At 40.2% G+C, this 15,382-nt stretch overlaps 21 non-coding genes across 21 annotated transcripts; all 21 read left to right on the plus strand.

The window, feature by feature from the left end:
* Positions 1-1,035: 1,035 nt before the first annotated feature.
* Trnal-aag (transfer RNA leucine (anticodon AAG)) lies at positions 1,036-1,117 on the plus strand. The gene has a single exon. It is a non-coding gene; the product is annotated as a tRNA-Leu (tRNA).
* Positions 1,118-2,688: 1,571 nt separating this feature from the next.
* Positions 2,689-2,770, plus strand: Trnal-aag (transfer RNA leucine (anticodon AAG)). The gene has a single exon. It is a non-coding gene; the product is annotated as a tRNA-Leu (tRNA).
* A 1,569-nt stretch (positions 2,771-4,339) lies between these two features.
* Positions 4,340-4,421, plus strand: Trnal-aag (transfer RNA leucine (anticodon AAG)). Its single transcript has one exon. It is a non-coding gene; the product is annotated as a tRNA-Leu (tRNA).
* A 385-nt stretch (positions 4,422-4,806) lies between these two features.
* Trnal-aag (transfer RNA leucine (anticodon AAG)) lies at positions 4,807-4,888 on the plus strand. The gene has a single exon. It is a non-coding gene; the product is annotated as a tRNA-Leu (tRNA).
* A 511-nt stretch (positions 4,889-5,399) lies between these two features.
* Positions 5,400-5,481, plus strand: Trnal-aag (transfer RNA leucine (anticodon AAG)). The gene has a single exon. It is a non-coding gene; the product is annotated as a tRNA-Leu (tRNA).
* Positions 5,482-5,866: 385 nt separating this feature from the next.
* Positions 5,867-5,948, plus strand: Trnal-aag (transfer RNA leucine (anticodon AAG)). Its single transcript has one exon. It is a non-coding gene; the product is annotated as a tRNA-Leu (tRNA).
* Positions 5,949-6,459: 511 nt separating this feature from the next.
* Positions 6,460-6,541, plus strand: Trnal-aag (transfer RNA leucine (anticodon AAG)). Its single transcript has one exon. It is a non-coding gene; the product is annotated as a tRNA-Leu (tRNA).
* Positions 6,542-6,926: 385 nt separating this feature from the next.
* Positions 6,927-7,008, plus strand: Trnal-aag (transfer RNA leucine (anticodon AAG)). Its single transcript has one exon. It is a non-coding gene; the product is annotated as a tRNA-Leu (tRNA).
* A 978-nt stretch (positions 7,009-7,986) lies between these two features.
* Trnal-aag (transfer RNA leucine (anticodon AAG)) lies at positions 7,987-8,068 on the plus strand. The gene has a single exon. It is a non-coding gene; the product is annotated as a tRNA-Leu (tRNA).
* Positions 8,069-8,578: 510 nt separating this feature from the next.
* Trnal-aag (transfer RNA leucine (anticodon AAG)) lies at positions 8,579-8,660 on the plus strand. The gene has a single exon. It is a non-coding gene; the product is annotated as a tRNA-Leu (tRNA).
* Positions 8,661-9,045: 385 nt separating this feature from the next.
* Positions 9,046-9,127, plus strand: Trnal-aag (transfer RNA leucine (anticodon AAG)). The gene has a single exon. It is a non-coding gene; the product is annotated as a tRNA-Leu (tRNA).
* Positions 9,128-10,105: 978 nt separating this feature from the next.
* On the plus strand, positions 10,106-10,187 carry Trnal-aag (transfer RNA leucine (anticodon AAG)). The gene has a single exon. It is a non-coding gene; the product is annotated as a tRNA-Leu (tRNA).
* A 510-nt stretch (positions 10,188-10,697) lies between these two features.
* On the plus strand, positions 10,698-10,779 carry Trnal-aag (transfer RNA leucine (anticodon AAG)). Its single transcript has one exon. It is a non-coding gene; the product is annotated as a tRNA-Leu (tRNA).
* A 385-nt stretch (positions 10,780-11,164) lies between these two features.
* Positions 11,165-11,246, plus strand: Trnal-aag (transfer RNA leucine (anticodon AAG)). Its single transcript has one exon. It is a non-coding gene; the product is annotated as a tRNA-Leu (tRNA).
* Positions 11,247-11,757: 511 nt separating this feature from the next.
* Trnal-aag (transfer RNA leucine (anticodon AAG)) lies at positions 11,758-11,839 on the plus strand. The gene has a single exon. It is a non-coding gene; the product is annotated as a tRNA-Leu (tRNA).
* Positions 11,840-12,224: 385 nt separating this feature from the next.
* Trnal-aag (transfer RNA leucine (anticodon AAG)) lies at positions 12,225-12,306 on the plus strand. Its single transcript has one exon. It is a non-coding gene; the product is annotated as a tRNA-Leu (tRNA).
* A 510-nt stretch (positions 12,307-12,816) lies between these two features.
* Positions 12,817-12,898, plus strand: Trnal-aag (transfer RNA leucine (anticodon AAG)). Its single transcript is given in 2 exon segments — positions 12,817-12,854; positions 12,864-12,898. It is a non-coding gene; the product is annotated as a tRNA-Leu (tRNA).
* A 385-nt stretch (positions 12,899-13,283) lies between these two features.
* Positions 13,284-13,365, plus strand: Trnal-aag (transfer RNA leucine (anticodon AAG)). The gene has a single exon. It is a non-coding gene; the product is annotated as a tRNA-Leu (tRNA).
* Positions 13,366-13,875: 510 nt separating this feature from the next.
* On the plus strand, positions 13,876-13,957 carry Trnal-aag (transfer RNA leucine (anticodon AAG)). Its single transcript has one exon. It is a non-coding gene; the product is annotated as a tRNA-Leu (tRNA).
* Positions 13,958-14,342: 385 nt separating this feature from the next.
* Positions 14,343-14,424, plus strand: Trnal-aag (transfer RNA leucine (anticodon AAG)). The gene has a single exon. It is a non-coding gene; the product is annotated as a tRNA-Leu (tRNA).
* Positions 14,425-14,934: 510 nt separating this feature from the next.
* Trnal-aag (transfer RNA leucine (anticodon AAG)) lies at positions 14,935-15,016 on the plus strand. The gene has a single exon. It is a non-coding gene; the product is annotated as a tRNA-Leu (tRNA).
* The last annotated feature ends 366 nt before the right edge of the window (positions 15,017-15,382 follow it).

Below are 15,382 nucleotides of genomic sequence, written 5' to 3' on the forward strand. Positions count from 1 at the left end.
CGCTAGTTTAAGGCACCAGTCACTTCGGCAGCGCGAGTTCGAATCTCGCTCCTGTCATCTTATATCGCATGACAGGAAATGTCCTCGGACAGAGCATATTAGTTACGCTTAAAAACGTCGTCCCCAGACAGACGCAATTTTTAGAAAAAGTATAATTAACAAGTCGTTGTTGCATTGGGGAAAAATGTCACTTGTGCCACTTGATTTTGCGGAACATTTCGTTTATTTTTCGAAACAGAGATCTAAAGCGTTTAAACAACAGGAGAATTGGATTAACAGCTTGTTAAGAGCGATAGTCCGAATGAAACGGTCTTACAGTTATGTTCAACATTTTTCTTGATAATTGCATAATTTTTAACATTTAACCCACAAGAGTATAATTTTCGGCGTTTCATTATTGTACCCACGCAATGTGAACTTGTCAAAGTTTACTTGTCAAGGGACAGACTTAGGACTTCGGATCTTAGGTTAATTGGTTGGAGCAAAAACCTTCCTGCTAATGTCAGAATAAGCCATTTTTGGTTTACTTGAACTTTTTTGGGACGGGGATTTTATTTCTTAAAAAGCAGGCAGGATGGCCAAGCGGTCTAAGGCTCTGGTTTTAGGCACCAGTCACTTCGGTGGCACGAATTCGAAACTCGCTCCTGTCAACTAATCATACATGTCTGAAAAGTACGTCGGACAAACGTTTTTATTTCCGCTTAACTATTTTGCCTAGAAAAATGCGCGAACGTTCAAAAAGGATGTTTCACAAGTTTTGCTTGCATGTAGGACGGGATCGCTAAAACTGCTTGACTTTGCAGGTAATTCCGCCCACAATCAGGCAAAACTCTCTAAATTGATGAAAAGTCACGAGACGAATACACTTGCAATGGAATGTGCAAAGCTGGTTGGGTATCAACGTATTATTTTGCGTCACGTACTTATTTGAATTTTTCATATATTTCGGTCATTTTTACATGTCATCTAGTGCTTAAATACGCGTAAATACTATTTTCTCTGCACGCTCGTCGACATTATGTATTTGAATAACCGGGCAGGATGGCCGAGCGGTCTAAGGCGCTAGTTTAAGGCACCAGTCACTTCGGTAGCGCGAGTTCGAATCTCGCTCCTGTCATCTTATATCGCATGACAGGAAATGTCCTCGGACAGAGCATATTAGTTACGCTTAAAAACGTCGTCCCCAGACAGACGCAATTTTTAGAAAAAGTATAATTAACAAGTCGTTGTTGCATTGGGGAAAAATGTCACTTGTGCCACTTGATTTTGCGGAACATTTCGTTTATTTTTCGAAACAGAGATCTAAAGCGTTTAAACAACAGGAGAATTGGATTAACAGCTTGTTAAGAGCGATAGTCCGAATGAAACGGTCTTGCAGTCATGTTCAACATTTTTCTTGATAATTGCATAAGTTTTTAACATTTAACCCACAAGAGTATAATTTTTGGCGTTTCATTATTGTAGCCAACCAATGTGAACTTGTCAAAGTTTACTTGTCAAGGGACAGACTTAGGAATTCGGATCTTAGGTTAATTGGTTAGAGCAAAAACCTTCCTGCTAATGTCAGAATAAGCCATTTTTAATTTACTTGAACTTTTTTGGGACGGGGATTTCATATCTTAAAAAGAAGGCAGGATGGCCCAGCGGTCTATTGCGCTCGTTTTAGGCACCAGTCACTTCGGTGGCGCGAGTTCGAATCTCGCTCCTGTCATCTTATATCGCAAGTCCGGATATGTCCTCGGACAGAGGATATTGATTGCGCTTAAAAACTTCGTCCCCAGAAAGACGAAAATTTTAAAAAAGTATAATTAACAAGTCTTCGTCGCATTGGGGAACAATGGCACTTGGACCACTTGATTTTGCGGAACATTTCGTTTATTTTTCGAAACAGAGATCTAAAGCGTTTAAACGACAGGAAATTTGGATTTACAGCTTGTTAAGAGCGATAGTCCGAATGAAACGGTCTTACAGTCATGTTCAACATTTTTCTTGATAATTGCATAATTTTTAACATTTAACCCACAAGAGTATAATTTTCGGCGTTTCATTATTGTACCCACGCAATGTGAACTTGTCAAAGTTTACTTGTCAAGGGACAGACTTAGGACTTCGGATCTTAGGTTAATTGGTTGGAGCAAAAACCTTCCTGCTAATGTCAGAATAAGCCATTTTTGGTTTACTTGAACTTTTTTGGGACGGGGATTTTATTTCTTAAAAAGCAGGCAGGATGGCCAAGCGGTCTAAGGCTCTGGTTTTAGGCACCAGTCACTTCGGTGACACGAATTCGAAACTCGCTCCTGTCAACTAATCATACATGTCTGAAAAGTACGTCGGACAAACGTTTTTATTTCCGCTTAACTATTTTGCCTAGAAAAATGCGCGAACGTTCAAAAAGGATGTTTCACAAGTTTTGCTTGCATGTAGGACGGGATCGCTAAAACTGCTTGACTTTGCAGGTAATTCCGCCCACAATCAGGCAAAACTCTCTAAATTGATGAAAAGTCACGAGACGAATACACTTGCAATGGAATGTGCAAAGCTGGTTGGGTATCAACGTATTATTTTGCGTCACGTACTTATTTGAATTTTTCATACATTTCGGTCATTTTTACATGTCATCTAGTGCTTAAATACGCGTAAATACTATTTTTCCCGCACGCTCGTCCACATTATGTATTTGCAAAACCGGGAAGGATAGCCGAGCGGTCTAAGGCGCTGGTTTAAGGCACCAGTCACTTCGATGGCGCGAGTTCGAATCTCGCTCCTGTCATCTTATATCGCATGTCCGGAAATGTCCTCGGACAGAGGATATTGATTGCGCTTAAAAACTTCGTCCTCAGAAAGACGCAAATTTTAAAAAAGTATAATTAACAAGTCTTCGTCGCATTGGGGAAAAATGGCACTTGTACCACTTGATTTTGCGGAACATTTCCTTTATTTTTCGAAACAGAGATCTAAAGCGTTTAAACGACAGGAGATTTGGATTTACAGCTTGTTAAGAGCGATAGTCCGAATGAAACGGTCTTACAGTCATGTTCAACATTTTTCTTGATAATTTCATAATTTTTAACATTTAACCCACAAGAGTATAATTTTCGGCGTTTCATTATTGTACCCACGCAAGGTGAACTTGTCAAAGTTTACTTGTCAAGGGACAGACTTAGGACTTCGGATCTTAGGTTAATTGGTTGGAGCAAAAACCTTCCTGCTAATGTCAGAATAAGCCATTTTTGGTTTACTTCAACTTTTTTGGGACGGGGATTTTATTTATTAAAAAGCAGGCAGGATGGCCGAGCGGTCTAAGGCTCTCGTTTTAGGCACCAGTCACTTCGGTGGCACAAATTCGAATCTCGCTCCTGTCAACTAATCATACATGTCTGAAAAGTACGTCGGACAAACGTTTTTATTTCCGATTAACTATTTTGCCTAGAAAAATGCGCGAACGTTCAAAAAGGATGTTTCACAAGTTTTGCTTGCATGTAGGACGGGATCGCTAAAACTGCTTGACTTTGCAGGTAATTCCGCCCACAATCAGGCAAAACTCTCTAAATTGATGAAAAGTCACGGGACAAATACACTTGCAATGGAATGTGCAAAGCTGGTTGGGTATCAACGTGTTATTTTGCGTCACTTACTTATTTGAATTTTTCATACATTTCGGTCATTTTTACATGTCATCTAGTGCTTAAATACGCGTAAATACTATTTTTTCCGCACGCTCGTCCACATTATGTATTTGCAAAACCGGGCAGAATAGCCAAGCGGTCTAAGGCGCTGGTTTAAGGCACCAGTCACTTCGGTGGCGCGAGTTCGAATCTCGCTCCTCTCATCTTATATCGCATGTCCGGAAATGTCCTCGGACAGAGGATATTGATTGCGCTTAAAAACTTCGTCCTCAGAAAGACGCAAATTTTAAAAAGGTATAATTAACAAGTCTTCGTCGCATTGGGGAAAAATGGCACTTGTACCACTTGATTTTGCGGAACATTTCCTTTATTTTTCGAAACAGAGATCTAAAGCGTTTAAACGACAGGAGATTTGGATTTACAGCTTGTTAAGAGCGATAGTCCGAATGAAACGGTCTTACAGTCATGTTCAACATTTTTCTTGATAATTGCATAATTTTTAACATTTAACCCACAAGAGTATAATTTTCGGCGTTTCATTGTTGTACCCACGCAATGTGAACTTGTCAAAGCTTACTTGTCAAGGGACAGACTTAGGACTTCGGATCTTAAGTTAATTGGTTAGAGCAAAAACCTTCCTGCTAATGTCAGAATAAGCCATTTTTGGTTTACTTGAACTTTTTTGGGACGGGGATTTTATATCTTAAAAATGAGGCAGGATGGCCGAGCGGTCTAAGGCGCTGGTTTAAGGCACCTGTCACTTCGGTGGCGCGAGTTCGAATCTCGCTCCTGTCAACTAATCATACATGTCTGAAAAGTACGTCGGACAAACGTTTTTATTTCCGCTTAACTATTTTGCCTAGAAAAATGCGCGAACGTTTAAAAAGGATGTTTCACATGTTTCGCTTGCATGCAGGACGGGATCGCTAAAACTGCTTGACTGTGCAAGAAATTCCGCCCACAATCAGGAAAAACTCTCTAAATTGATGAAAAGTCACGGGACGAATACACTTGCAATGGAATGTGCAGAGCTGGTTGGGTCTCAACGTATTATTTTGCGTCACTTACTTATTTGAATTTTTCATACATTTCGGTCATTTTTACATGTCATCTAGTGCTTAAATACGCGTAAATACTATTTTCTCTGCACGCTCGTCGACATTATGTGTTTGAAAAACCGGGCAGGATGGCCGAGCGGTCTAAGGCGCTGGTTTAAGGCACCAGTCACTTCGGTGGCACGAGTTCGAATCTCGCTCCTGTCATGTTATATCGCATGACCGGAAATGTCCTCGGACGGAGAATATTGATTACGCTTAAAAACTTCGTCCCCAGAAAGATGCAAATTTTAGAAAAAGTATAATTAACAAGTCTTTGTCGCATTGGAGAAAAGTGTCACTTGTACCACTTGATTTTGCGGAAAATTTCGTTTATTTTTTGAAACAGAGATCTAAAGCGTTTAAACGACAGGAGATTTCGATTTACAGCTTGTTAAGAGCAAAAGTCCGAATGAAACGTTCTTACAGTTATTTTCAACATTTTCCTTGATAATTGCATAATTTTTAACATTTAACCCACAAGAGTATAATTTTCGGCGTTTCATTGTTGTACCCACGCAATGTGAACTTGTCAAAGCTTACTTGTCAAGGGACAGACTTAGGACTTCGGATCTTAAGTTAATTGGTTAGAGCAAAAACCTTCCTGCTAATGTCAGAATAAGCCATTTTTGGTTTACTTGAACTTTTTTGGGACGGGGATTTTATATCTTAAAAATGAGGCAGGATGGCCGAGCGGTCTAAGGCGCTGGTTTAAGGCACCTGTCACTTCGGTGGCGCGAGTTCGAATCTCGCTCCTGTCAACTAATCATACATGTCTGAAAAGTACGTCGGACAAACGTTTTTATTTCCGCTTAACTATTTTGCCTAGAAAAATGCGCGAACGTTTAAAAAGGATGTTTCACATGTTTCGCTTGCATGCAGGACGGGATCGCTAAAACTGCTTGACTGTGCAAGAAATTCCGCCCACAATCAGGAAAAACTCTCTAAATTGATGAAAAGTCACGGGACGAATACACTTGCAATGGAATGTGCAGAGCTGGTTGGGTCTCAACGTATTATTTTGCGTCACTTACTTATTTGAATTTTTCATACATTTCGGTCATTTTTACATGTCATCTAGTGCTTAAATACGCGTAAATACTATTTTCTCTGCACGCTCGTCGACATTATGTGTTTGAAAAACCGGGCAGGATGGCCGAGCGGTCTAAGGCGCTGGTTTAAGGCACCAGTCACTTCGGTGGCACGAGTTCGAATCTCGCTCCTGTCATGTTATATCGCATGACCGGAAATGTCCTCGGACGGAGAATATTGATTACGCTTAAAAACTTCGTCCCCAGAAAGATGCAAATTTTAGAAAAAGTATAATTAACAAGTCTTTGTCGCATTGGAGAAAAGTGTCACTTGTACCACTTGATTTTGCGGAAAATTTCGTTTATTTTTTGAAACAGAGATCTAAAGCGTTTAAACGACAGGAGATTTCGATTTACAGCTTGTTAAGAGCAAAAGTCCGAATGAAACGTTCTTACAGTTATTTTCAACATTTTCCTTGATAATTGCATAATTTTTAACATTTAACCCACAAGAGTATAATTTTCGGCGTTTCATTGTTGTACCCACGCAATGTGAACTTGTCAAAGCTTACTTGTCAAGGGACAGACTTAGGACTTCGGATCTTAAGTTAATTGGTTAGAGCAAAAACCTTCCTGCTAATGTCAGAATAAGCCATTTTTGGTTTACTTGAACTTTTTTGGGACGGGGATTTTATATCTTAAAAATGAGGCAGGATGGCCGAGCGGTCTAAGGCGCTGGTTTAAGGCACCTGTCACTTCGGTGGCGCGAGTTCGAATCTCGCTCCTGTCAACTAATCATACATGTCTGAAAAGTACGTCGGACAAACGTTTTTATTTCCGCTTAACTATTTTGCCTAGAAAAATGCGCGAACGTTTAAAAAGGATGTTTCACATGTTTCGCTTGCATGCAGGACGGGATCGCTAAAACTGCTTGACTGTGCAAGAAATTCCGCCCACAATCAGGAAAAACTCTCTAAATTGATGAAAAGTCACGGGACGAATACACTTGCAATGGAATGTGCAGAGCTGGTTGGGTCTCAACGTATTATTTTGCGTCACTTACTTATTTGAATTTTTCATACATTTCGGTCATATTTACATGTCATCTAGTGCTTAAATACGCGTAAATACTATTTTCTCTGCACGCTCGTCGACATTATGTGTTTGAAAAACCGGGCAGGATGGCCGAGCGGTCTAAGGCGCTGGTTTAAGGCACCAGTCACTTCGGTGGCACGAGTTCGAATCTCGCTCCTGTCATCTTATATCGCATGACCGGAAATGTCCTCGGACGGAGAATATTGATTACGCTTAAAAACTTCGTCCCCAGAAAGATGCAAATTTTAGAAAAAGTATAATTAACAAGTCTTTGTCGCATTGGAGAAAAGTGTCACTTGTACCACTTGATTTTGCGGAAAATTTCGTTTATTTTTTGAAACAGAGATCTAAAGCGTTTAAACGACAGGAGATTTCGATTTACAGCTTGTTAAGAGCAAAAGTCCGAATGAAACGTTCTTACAGTTATGTTCAACATTTTCCTTGATAATTGCATAATTTTTAACATTTAACCCACAAGAGTATAATTTTCGGCGTTTCATTATTGTACCCACGCAATGTGAACTTGTCAAAGCTTACTTGTCAAGGGACAGACTTAGGACTTCGGATCTTAAGTTAATTGGTTAGAGCAAAAACCTTCCTGCTAATGTCAGAATAAGCCATTTTTGGTTTACTTGAACTTTTTTGGGACGGGGATTTTATATCTTAAAAATGAGGCAGGATGGGCGAGCGGTCTAAGGCGCTGGTTTAAGGCACCTGTCACTTCGGTGGCGCGAGTTCGAATCTCGCTCCTGTCAACTAATCATACATGTCTGAAAAGTACGTCGGACAAACGTTTTTATTTCCGCTTAACTATTTTGCCTAGAAAAATGCGTGAACGTTTAAAAAGGATGTTTCACATGTTTCGCTTGCATGCAGGACGGGATCGCTAAAACTGCTTGACTGTGCAAGAAATTCCGCCCACAATCAGGAAAAACTCTCTAAATTCATGAAAAGTCACAGGACGAATACACTTGCAATGGAATGTGCAGAGCTGGTTGGGTATCAACGTATTATTTTGCGTCACTTACTTATTTGAATTTTTCATACATTTCGGTCATTTTTACATGTCATCTAATGCTTAAATACGCGTAAATACTATTTTTTCTGCACGCTCGTCCACATTATGTATTTGAAAAACCGGGCAGGATGGCCGAGCGGTCTAAGGCGCTGGTTTAAGGCACCAGTCACTTCAAGGGCGCGAGTTCCAATCTCGCTCCTGTCATCTTATATCGCATGTCCGGAAATGTCCTCGGACAGAGGATACTGATTGCGCTTAAAAACTTCGTCCCCAGAAAGACGCAAGTTTTAAAAAAGTATAATTAACAAGTCTTCGTCGGATTGGGGAAAAATGGCACTTGTACCACTTGATTTTGCGGAGCATTTCGTTTATTTTACGAAACAGAGATCTAGAGCGTTTAAACGACAGGAGATTTGGATTTACAGCTTGTTAAGAGCGATTGTCCGATTGAAACGATCTTACAGTCATGTTCAACATTTTTCTTGATAATTGCATAATTTTTAACATTTTACTCACAAGAGTATAATTTTCGGCGTTTCATTATTGTACCCACGCAATGTGAACTTGTCAAAGTTTACTTGTCAAGGGACAGACTTAGGACTTCGGATCTTAGGTTAATTGGTTGGAGCAAAAACCTTCCTGCTAATGTCAGAATAAGCCATTTTTGGTTTACTTGAACTTTTTTGGGACGGGGATTTTATATCTTAAAAATGAGGCAGGATGGCCGAGCGGTCTAACGCGCTGGTTTAAGGCACCAGTCACTTCGGTGGCGCGAGTTCGAATCTCGCTCCTGTCAACTAATCATACATGTCTGAAAAGTACGTCGGACAAACGTTTTTATTTCCGCTTAACAATTTTGCCTAGAAAAATGCGCGAACGTTTAAAAAGGATGTTTCACATGTTTCGCTTGCATGCAGGACGGGATCGCTAAAACTGCTTGACTGTGGAGGAAATTCCGCCCACAATCAGGAAAAACTCTCTAAATTGATGAAAAGTCACGGGACGAATACACTTGCAATGGAATGTGCAGAGCTGGTTGGGTCTCAACGTATTATTTTGCGTCACTTACTTATTTGAATTTTTCATACATTTCGGTCATTTTTACGTGTCATCTAGTGCTTAAATACGCGTAAATACTATTTTCTCTGCACGCTCGTCGACATTATGTGTTTGAAAAACCGGGCAGGATGGCCGAGCGGTCTAAGGCGCTGGTTTAAGGCACCAGTCACTTCGGTGGCACGAGTTCGAATCTCGCTCCTGTCATCTTATATCGCATGACCGGAAATGTCCTCGGACGGAGAATATTGATTACGCTTAAAAACTTCGTCCCCAGAAAGATGCAAATTTTAGAAAAAGTATAATTAACAAGTCTTTGTCGCATTGGAGAAAAGTGTCACTTGTACCACTTGATTTTGCGGAAAATTTCGTTTATTTTTTGAAACAGAGATCTAAAGCGTTTAAACGACAGGAGATTTCTATTTACAGCTTGTTAAGAGCAAAAGTCCGAATGTAACGTTCTTACAGTTATGTTCAACATTTTCCTTGATAATTGCATAATTTTTAACATTTAACCCACAAGAGTATAATTTTCGGCGTTTCATTATTGTACCCACGCAATGTGAACTTGTCAAAGCTTACTTGTCAAGGGACAGACTTAGGACTTCGGATCTTAAGTTAATTGGTTAGAGCAAAAACCTTCCTGCTAATGTCAGAATAAGCCATTTTTGGTTTACTTGAACTTTTTTGGGACGGGGATTTTATATCTTAAAAATGAGGCAGGATGGGCGAGCGGTCTAAGGCGCTGGTTTAAGGCACCTGTCACTTCGGTGGCGCGAGTTCGAATCTCGCTCCTGTCAACTAATCATACATGTCTGAAAAGTACGTCGGACAAACGTTTTTATTTCCGCTTAACTATTTTGCCTAGAAAAATGCGCGAACGTTTAAAAAGGATGTTTCACATGTTTCGCTTGCATGCAGGACGGGATCGCTAAAACTGCTTGACTGTGCAAGAAATTCCGCCCACAATCAGGAAAAACTCTCTAAATTCATAAAAAGTCACGGGACGAATACACTTGCAATGGAATGTGCAGAGCTGGTTGGGTATCAACGTATTATTTTGCGTCACTTACTTATTTGAATTTTTCATACATTTCGGTCATTTTTACATGTCATCTAATGCTTAAATACGCGTAAATACTATTTTTTCTGCACGCTCGTCCACATTATGTATTTGAAAAACCGGGCAGGATGGCCGAGCGGTCTAAGGCGCTGGTTTAAGGCACCAGTCACTTCAAGGGCGCGAGTTCCAATCTCGCTCCTGTCATCTTATATCGCATGTCCGGAAATGTCCTCGGACAGAGGATATTGATTGCGCTTAAAAACTTCGTCCCCAGAAAGACGCAAGTTTTAAAAAAGTATAATTAACAAGTCTTCGTCGGATTGGGGAAAAATGGCACTTGTACCACTTGATTTTGCGGAGCATTTCGTTTATTTTACGAAACAGAGATCTAGAGCGTTTAAACGACAGGAGATTTGGATTTACAGCTTGTTAAGAGCGATTGTCCGAATGAAACGATCTTACAGTCATGTTCAACATTTTTCTTGATAATTGCATAATTTTTAACATTTTACTCACAAGAGTATAATTTTCGGCGTTTCATTATTGTACCCACGCAATGTGAACTTGTCAAAGTTTACTTGTCAAGGGACAGACTTAGGACTTCGGATCTTAGGTTAATTGGTTGGAGCAAAAACCTTCCTGCTAATGTCAGAATAAGCCATTTTTGGTTTACTTGAACTTTTTTGGGACGGGGATTTTATATCTTAAAAATGAGGCAGGATGGCCGAGCGGTCTAACGCGCTGGTTTAAGGCACCAGTCACTTCGGTGGCGCGAGTTCGAATCTCGCTCCTGTCAACTAATCATACATGTCTGAAAAGTACGTCGGACAAACGTTTTTATTTCCGCTTAACTATTTTGCCTAGAAAAATGCGCGAACGTTTAAAAAGGATGTTTCACATGTTTCGCTTGCATGCAGGACGGGATCGCTAAAACTGCTTGACTGTGGAGGAAATTCCGCCCACAATCAGGAAAAACTCTCTAAATTCATGAAAAGTCACGGGACGAATACACTTGCAATGGAATGTGCAGAGCTGGTTGGGTATCAACGTATTATTTTGCGTCACTTACTTATTTGAATTTTTCATACATTTCGGTCATTTTTACATGTCATCTAGTGCTTAAATACGCGTAAATACTATTTTCTCTGCACGCTCGTCGACATTATGTGTTTGAAAAACCGGGCAGGATGGCCGAGCGGTCTAAGGCGCTGGTTTAAGACACCAGTCACTTCGGTGGCGCGAGTTCGAATCTCGCTCCTGTCATCTTATATCGCATGACCAGAAATGTCCTCGGACGGAGAATATTGATTACGCTTAAAAACTTCGTCCCCAGAAAGATGCAAATTTTAGAAAAAGTAAAATTAACAAGTCTTTGTCGCATTGGAGAAAAGTGTCACTTGTACCACTTGATTTTGCGGAAAATTTCGTTTATTTTTTGAAACAGAGATCTAAAGCGTTTAAACGACAGGAGATTTCGATTTACAGCTTGTTAAGAGCAAAAGTCCGAATGAAACGTTCTTACAGTTATGTTCAACATTTTTCTTGATAATTGCATAATTTTTAACATTTAACCCACAAGAGTATAATTTTCGGCGTTTCATTATTGTACCCACGCAATGTGAACTTGTCAAAGCTTACTTGTCAAGGGACAGACTTAGGACTTCGGATCTTAAGTTAATTGGTTAGAGCAAAAACCTTCCTGCTAATGTCAGAATAAGCCATTTTTGGTTTACTTGAACTTTTTTGGGACGGGGATTTTATATCTTAAAAATGAGGCAGGATGGCCGAGCGGTCTAAGGCGCTGGTTTAAGGCACCTGTCACTTCGGTGGCGCGAGTTCGAATCTCGCTCCTGTCAACTAATCATACATGTCTGAAAAGTACGTCGGACAAACGTTTTTACTTCCGCTTAACTATTTTGCCTAGAAAAATGCGCGAACGTTTAAAAAGGATGTTTCACATGTTTCGCTTGCATGCAGGACGGGATCGCTAAAACTGCTTGACTGTGCAGGAAATTCCGCCCACAATCAGGAAAAACTCTCTAAATTCATGAAAAGTCACGGGACGAATACACTTGCAATGGAATGTGCAGAGCTGGTTGGGTATCAACGTATTATTTTGCGTCACTTACTTATTTGAATTTTTCATACATTTCGGTCATTTTTACATGTCATCTAATGCTTAAATACGCGTAAATACTATTTTTTCTGCACGCTCGTCCACATTATGTATTTGAAAAACCGGGCAGGATGGCCGAGCGGTCTAAGGCGCTGGTTTAAGGCACCAGTCACTTCGGTGGCGCGAGTTCGAATCTCGCTCCTGTCATCTTATATCGCATGACCAGAAATGTCCTCGGACGGAGATTATTGATTACGCTTAAAAACTTCGTCCCCAGAAAGATGCAAATTTTAGAAAAAGTATAATTAACAAGTCTTTGTCGCATTGGAGAAAAGTGTCACTTGTACCACTTGATTTTGCGGAAAATTTCGTTTATTTTTTGAAACAGAGATCTAAAGCGTTTAAACGACAGGAGATTTCGATTTACAGCTTGTTAAGAGCAAAAGTCCGAATGAAACGTTCTTACAGTCATGTTCAACATTTTTCTTGATAATTGCATAATTTTTAACATTTAACCCACAAGAGTATAATTTTCGGCGTTTCATTATTGTACCCACGCAATGTGAACTTGTCAAAGCTTACTTGTCAAGGGACAGACTTAGGACTTCGGATCTTAAGTTAATTGGTTAGAGCAAAAACCTTCCTGCTAATGTCAGAATAAGCCATTTTTGGTTTACTTGAAATTTTTTGGGACGGGATTTTATATCTTAAAAATGAGGCAGGATGGCCGAGCGGTCTAAGGCGCTGGCTTAAGGCACCTGTCACTTCGGTGGCGCGAGTTCGAATCTCGCTCCTGTCAACTAATCATACATGTCTGAAAAGTACGTCGGACAAACGTTTTTATTTCCGCTTAACTATTTTGCCTAGAAAAATGCGCAAACGTTTAAAAAGGATGTTTCACATGTTTCGCTTGCATGCAGGACGGGATCGCTAAAACTGCTTGACTGTGCAGGAAATTCCGCCCACAATCAGGAAAAACTCTCTAAATTCATGAAAAGTCACGGGACGAATACACTTGCAATGGAATGTGCAAAGCTGGTTGGGTATCAACGTATTACTTTGCGTCACTTACTTACTTGAATTTTTCATACATTTCGGTCATTTTTACATGTCATCTAATGCTTAAATACGCGTAAATACTATTTTTTCTGCACTCTCGTCCACATTATGTATTTGAAAAACCGGGCAGGATGGCCGAGCGGTCTAAGGCGCTGGTTTAAGGCACCAGTCACTTCTGTGGCGCGAGTTCGAATCTCGCTCCTGTCATCTTATATCGCATGACCGGAAATGTCCTCGGACGGAGAATATTGATTACGCTTAAAAACTTCGTCCCAGAAAGATGCAAATTTTAGAAAAAGTATAATTAACAAGTCTTTGTCGCATTGGAGAAAAGTGTCACTTGTACCACTTGATTTTGCGGAATATTTCGTTTATTTTTTGAAACAGAGATCTAAAGCGTTTAAACGACAGGAGATTTCGATTTACAGCTTGTTAAGAGCAAAAGTCCGAATGAAACGTTCTTACAGTCATGTTCAACATTTTTCTTGATAATTGCATAATTTTTAACATTTAACCCACAAGAGTATAATTTTCGGCGTTTCATTATTGTACCCACACAATGTGAACTTGTCAAAGCTTACTTGTCAAGGGACAGACTTAGGACTTCGGATCTTAAGTTAATCTGTTAGAGCAAAAACCTTCCTGCTAATGTCAGAATAAGCCATTTTTGGTTTACTTGAACTTTTTTGGGACGGGGATTTTATATCTTAAAAATGAGGCAGGATGGCCGAGCGGTCTAAGGCGCAGGTTTAAGGCACCTGTCACTTCGGTGGCGCGAGTTCGAATCTCGCTCCTGTCAACTAATCATACATGTCTGAAAAGTACGTCGGACAAACGTTTTTATTTCCGCTTAACTATTTTGCCTAGAAAAATGCGCGAACGTTTAAAAAGGATGTTTCACATAATTCGCTTGCATGCAGGACGGGATCGCTAAAACTGCTTGACTGTGCAGGAAATTCCGCCCACAATCAGTAAAAACTCTCTAAATTCATGAAAAGTCACGGGACGAATACACTTGCAATGGAATGTGCAGAGCTGGATGGGTATCAACGTATTATTTTGCGTCACTTACTTATTTGAATTTTTCATATATTTCGGTCATTTATACATGTCATCTAATGCTTAAATACGCGTAAATACTATTTTTTCTGCACGCTCGTCCACATTATGTATTTGAAAAACCGGGCAGGATGGCCGAGCGGTCTAAGGCGCTGGTTTAAGGCACCAGTCACTTCAAGGGCGCGAGTTCCAATCTCGCTCCTGTCATCTTATATCGCATGTCCGGAAATGTCCTCGGACAGAGGATATTGATTGCGCTTAAAAACTTCGTCCCCAGAAAGACGCAAGTTTTAAAAAAGTATAATTAACAAGTCTTCGTCGCATTGGGGAAAAATGGCACTTGTACCACTTGATCTTGCGGAACATTTCGTTTATTTTTCGAAACAGAGATCTAAAGCGTTTAAACGACAGGAGATTTGGATTTACAGCTAGTTAAGAGCAAAACTCCGAATGAAACGTTCTTACAGTCATGTTCAACATTTTTCTTGATAATTGCATAATTTTTAACATTTAACCCACAAGAGTATAATTTTCGGCGTTTCATTATTGTACCCACGCAATGTGAACTTGTCAAAGCTTACTTGTCAAGGGACAGACTTAGGACTTCGGATCTTAAGTTAATTGGTTAGAGCAAAAACCTTCCTGCTAATGTCAGAATAAGCCATTTTTGGTTTACTTGAACTTTTTTGGGACGGGGATTTTATATCTTAAAAATGAGGCAGGATGGCCGAGCGGTCTAAGGCGCTGGTTTAAGGCACCTGTCACTTCGGTGGCGCGAGTTCGAATCTCGCTCCTGTCAACTAATCATACATGTCTGAAAAGTACGTCGGACAAACGTTTTTATTTCCGCTTAACTATTTTGCCTAGAAAAATGCGCGAACGTTTAAAAAGGATGTTTCACATGTTTCGCTTGCATGCAGGACGGGATCGCTAAAACTGCTTGACTGTGCAGGTATTTCCGCCCACAATCAGGCAAAACTCTCTAAATTGATGAAAAGTCACGGGACGAATACACTTGCGATGGAATGTGCAGAGCTGGTTGGGTATCAACGTATTATTTTGCGTCACTTACTTATTTGAATTTTTCATTCATTTCGGTCATTTTTACATGTCATCTAGTGCTTAAATACGCGTAAATACTATTTTCTCTGCACGCCCGTCGACA

Source organism: Hydractinia symbiolongicarpus, chromosome 3 (genome assembly GCF_029227915.1).
Source record: "Hydractinia symbiolongicarpus strain clone_291-10 chromosome 3, HSymV2.1, whole genome shotgun sequence".
Classification (NCBI taxonomy): Eukaryota; Metazoa; Cnidaria; class Hydrozoa; order Anthoathecata; family Hydractiniidae; genus Hydractinia; species Hydractinia symbiolongicarpus.